The sequence below is a fragment of the Amphiprion ocellaris genome, chromosome 6, assembly GCF_022539595.1.
Source record: "Amphiprion ocellaris isolate individual 3 ecotype Okinawa chromosome 6, ASM2253959v1, whole genome shotgun sequence".
Classification (NCBI taxonomy): Eukaryota; Metazoa; Chordata; class Actinopteri; family Pomacentridae; genus Amphiprion; species Amphiprion ocellaris.
In genome coordinates this window covers 31,089,412-31,094,525 of record NC_072771.1, presented here as the reverse complement: position 1 = coordinate 31,094,525, position 5,114 = coordinate 31,089,412, and the positions used below count along the sequence as shown (strand labels likewise).

General features: G+C 38.7%; 1 long non-coding RNA gene across 1 annotated transcript; it reads right to left on the bottom strand.

Moving 5' to 3' along the window:
- Window positions 1–544: 544 nt before the first annotated feature.
- Window positions 545–4,900, bottom strand: LOC118469900 (uncharacterized). Its single transcript, XR_004846885.2, has 3 exons — window positions 4,755–4,900; window positions 3,879–4,134; window positions 545–2,947 (listed from the first exon to the last, which is right to left on the bottom strand). It is a non-coding gene; the product is annotated as an uncharacterized LOC118469900 (long non-coding RNA).
- Window positions 4,901–5,114: the final 214 nt, after the last annotated feature.

Below are 5,114 nucleotides of genomic sequence, written 5' to 3'. Positions count from 1 at the left end.
GCTCAGGTCCTGAGGACTCGGGAGGTCTGGAGGCTTGGAAAGTCTTGGAACTGAGGGTTCCACCCTCCAGCACAAAGGCTGAAGTCCAACCTCCTGAGAAAAATGGTCGAGAAAAGAGAAAGTAAAAAAAAAAAACTCGAAAACGACAAAAAATAGATGATAAATGCGCAAAAAAAAGAAGAATTAGTATCTGAGCGAGTAGCTCAGGGGGATAAGAAGACAGTCTACCAAGCGGAAGGTCGCAGGTTCAAGACCCGCCACCGGCCCTTTTCTTTGTTTGTCTTTGTCAGGATTTTGATAAAATTTAAGAAGTGTCTGGTCTTGAACCAGCGACCTGCAGCTCCATAGGCAAATCCTTAACTCACTGAGCTACAGATCAGATAAAAAGAAATAAATTCGTCGTCCCTTTGACATCGTAGTTTCTAAAGTGACCACATGGGTGGAGCCAAGGTGGAGTCTGGGTGGAGTCAGGGCGGAGAGTAGGCGGGGAGGTGGGTGGCGGCCTCCCCCCTCTACTCCCCCACCTCCCCCCATCACCCACCACACCTTCCCCCGCCCGACGAGTTCTTCGAGTCTCCACGAGTTCTTCGAGTCTCCACAGGTTTTCCCCAGTTTCTGGAGTTTCCACGAGGTCGGAGGCAGAACAAGTTGTCATGAAGAGGTGTTGAAGTCGGTCAGGATGGAGTGACTTTGTACAGCGACTAGAAGTAAGACGACTAGAAGAGCAGGTCTTTAACCAGCATCCATAAAATCCATGGAGTCGGCTCCAGAGAAATGAAGGGAGGTCAACTTTTATCAACCTCCATCCAGATGTTCAACTTGATATCTTTACTTTGACATTTTTAGCACCACAAACCTTTAGTATCACACTTTATTATCATTTATTAGAACTTTAATGGAATCCACCAGCAGATTTAGTTTTTGTTGAGAAACTTTATTCTTATCGTCATGGGACTGCAGTATTTAAAACTCTTCCTTCTATTTGACCTCATGTTTATTAGTTTTAGTGGAGAAAGTTATTGTAATTATTGATTAGTCTCTTAAAAACCAAATAATAAATTGGATTACTCAAGAGGTTTAAATTTCTTACTTTGTCATATTTTAAATATGACAAAAAATATGAAAATAAAGTGTCTTGAGACAATTTGACCTGTAATTGCCGTTATATAAATAAAATTGAATTCAAATTGTATGTATCTTGGAATGTTGGAGTAATTCAGCCATATATGTTGGAAAACACATTTTCTTTGTCCATTAATCTGTTGATTGTTTTCTCCAGTAATTCATTTCTTGTTTTGGTTTATAACATGTCAAACCCAAACATATTCAGTTTACTGTCATAAAAACCAAAAAGATTTACATTCATGATGCAGGAATCAGGCAGTTTTTCACTTTTTATCTTAGTTTAGTCAGAAAGATAGTTGATAATGTGTGAATTGTTGCAGCTTGTGAGCCGTAAAAGGTTTTAATCTTTGGGGCCGAGTGTCAAAAAACATTTAGAAACCAACATCAACAAAACACTCAAAGACTTGAACATCATTAAAGGGAAATCCAACTTTTGCATGACAATGTCTAATTAAAGGACATTTATTTCCAATGTAAATGTGTGATATTCATCCCCTGGAGCTTTCTCTTCACATCGTCTTCCACCTGGACTGGTTTGGTCGGGAGCATGTGCAACAAACATTTGAAAAACTGCCCTTTAACATCAATGAATGACACTGAAGTTTAATCTCTACATAAATGAGAGTGAGTCTGGATGTGCTGCTCTGTCATTAACTCCTAAGTTTAGGGAAAGTTCAAACAAAAGAGGACAGTTCAGATAAGACTTGAGAATGAGCTTATTTTGAACAAACATCTCAGACTTCCTGAGCTTCAGCACCTCTAGCAAGATATTTTAACAACAAGCAACTCAAGAGATCCAGAAGTTGGAGAGAGTTAGCTTTAGCTGAGCCAAAGAACATGTGGGATGCTAACCTAGCAAACATTTCAGACTTTTCTCTGTGAATTCTGAGAAATAATTTCCTATTTAATGACAGAGCTACACATCTTAACTCAGTCTCATTAAAACAGACTCTAATTCAGTGTCATCCATCCATATTAAAGTGCAGTTACCCAAAATGTTTGTTGCATGAGCTCCAACAAAACCTGTCCAGGTAGAAGGCCACTTTGACAAACAGGAAGTGGAAGATTCCAAGCAGATTTATAGAAGGGGGAACCGGACTGTACTAAGTGTGGTCGAGTATAAAGGGGTGTTTTGTGGGTTTTTAAGGCTGATAATGATTATTAGTGAGACATTTGGAGTAGATAATCATTTGCAGTAAATCAAAGTATTTAAAATCTTAGAGTTAAACTTAGAAGAACACAAACTCTAACAGAAAACTTTGTTGATACTTTTTTGTTTTGTTTACAGATGTTAAGTTAAAGGAGTTTTATTCTTGACATATAACCAATCAAATCACTCCAGAAGACAGAGACCACAGGTATATAAAGGTTCAGAGCCAAAGTAGCACCATTTTAAAATTTATTTATTACTGTAAATCAGTAAAAAAATAAAATACTGATAATAAGTAAATCAGTCAGGCCACAATTACTACAATTCTACAATGTACGTCTCTTTCCTTTGACTTGCTATTTGTACAATATATAATGTATATGATGGTGTTTTTTCATACCAAAGGCTATACTGGGCCGCTGCACTCCTCCTCTGTTGTTTTCTGGATTGTACTCAGCTGCATGTCTTCGTCCACCCGGCCTCCGTCTCTGGAGCTGAAGCTGGATTGGAACAGACCAAAGTACAGTCCAATCACGATGCCAGCTGCCTCTCAAAAGGCTCCTTCATCTGGCAGGTGGCAGCACTTCTTCTGAGGGGAAGCTGAGCTGGCCCGGCAGAACTTTGGAGATGTATTCCAGTGGTTGGTGGATGTGTGGGGAGATAGAGAGGGACCTTTGAATTGTTCACAAAGGAAAACAGGGAACCTGTTGTTAGTTTTAGTTTAGGGTGCTACTGCGGTGTGTTTTTGGGTTTTAAGAGGTGAACAGGAAGAGTTTTTTTTCGTATTGATTATCTTTTACTTTGTTCCTGGTTGGAATGCCCATCAATGTCAACATGAAGTTCACTTTTAGTTCTGTTTATTTATTTTTATTTACTAACACCCATTTGTTTTTAACCCCCTCACATGTTGTGTTGTTGTAAACTTACTCTTTCAAATAAACACTCGTCTAACCCTCTGGAAACCAGCGTTTGGACTGTTTTTGTGTTGCTCCTCACCTACTTCAGACAGTTGTGGACTAAAGGCTATACTATGACTTTTTTTTGGACGACATGCTATACTATGATGTTTGTTGGGCGACACACTATACTATAGGCTTTTTTAATTGACATATTACTATGACATTTTTTGTTTTAGTGTTTTTTGTTGTTTTTTAGCAACATATAAGAATTTGAACAGTTTTAAAAATTACTATACTTGTGCAATGAAATATTATTCTATGACATTTTTTAGATGACATATTATACTCTGGTGTTTTCTTGAATAACATACTATTTTGACAATATACTGCACTATGACATTTTTTGAACCACATATCATACATGACAATTTTAGGCAACATCCTATCATTTTGCGCTTTTTGAACCGCACAATAATCTATGTTTTTTTTTTCTTGCCAACATGCTGTACTATGAACTACAGGCCATACTATGTTATTCTTGAGTAAAGTATACTATACTTTGACATTGTCTGAACTACATCCTATACTGTGGCGTTATACACAGAGTGCTTTGGTGACATGTTGATTTATAATCTAGATTTTTTTCTGTTTTGTTTTTTGATGGGATTACCACAGACCTGACCGTTAACACCGTCGACACCCACCTCAGGGAGACGCTGTCTAAGATCTCAAGGCTGCTTGGTCGTGGTCTTTCTGGCACGTACTCTTTCCAAGATGAGCTGGGAAGTTAAACACTGATGGAATGACACCAGGTCTAAGCCGACAAACCTGCCCAGCCCTGTCAAACTCATCAGGTTTAAAATGATCACTGCAGAGCACCCACTCATCATTTGCAGCAAACCCCTCTCTCCTCAGAGCTGCTTCTACTACTTCCTCCTCAGCCCATAGTTTTTAGGAAACCTACATGGAGTAAGAAAAGCAGACAGAGAAGTAAATAAGTCTGTACACAACATATTTAAAAAGAAATCATGCTAATAAATTAAGTACAAAGAACCAAATTAGCCAATATACTGGAGACCAGAGCTATTTAATTTGATAAGTATAATCTTGTTTAGTAACATTTCAATTATTTGAGAGCAGTCCTAAAGAATTGCCTGTAATCCCAATCATAAAATGGGTTCGGAGGAAGAACATAGATGTAATCTGGATATACATGAGTTAGGCTTTATAACTACTATTGGTAGTATTGGTGGTAGTGATAGTAATGCAACTACTACTAGTAGTAGCTGTCGTACACGCACTACTGCTGCTGATACTGGCACTGCTACTACAACTTGTAAAACTATTACAAATGCTGATACTATTTCTACGACTCGAACAGCTATTTATACTACTACTGCTGCTTGTACTTTTAGTATTACTACTACTACTTGTACAACTATACTACAGCTACTATTAATCGTCTGGTGTTTGGTTGTCAAGCTGCTACTGTTTTGCTAGTGGCTAACTAGTTAGCTCTCATAGACTGGAAGCTCTCAACAAGATTTAATAATGAAAAAAGAGCCAAAAACTATTCTTACCTATGAAAAGTCATTCCAAGTTGACTTGTCTCAATCTTACGACGTAGTGTGCAATTGTATGCAGCACAGTGAGACGGCATACTTGTTTCCCTTTCCACGCCACCTACATCAACGGAATGCACTGAAACTTCACCCCCACTAGCTTAGCCTCGCCGTAAGCACGCAGCTCAAAGGGGCGTGTCCTATCGACTCATTCATATCTATGGGTATGACTACCGAGCCTGGACAGAAAGCCCCGCCCTTAGCCATTTGATTGACAGCTCAGTCCACCAATTAAAAGCAAAGAGAAAAGTCTGCTTTTACTTGGTGGACTGAGGAATGACAAAATGAAAAAGCAAATGCAAAACGGAAAAGACAATG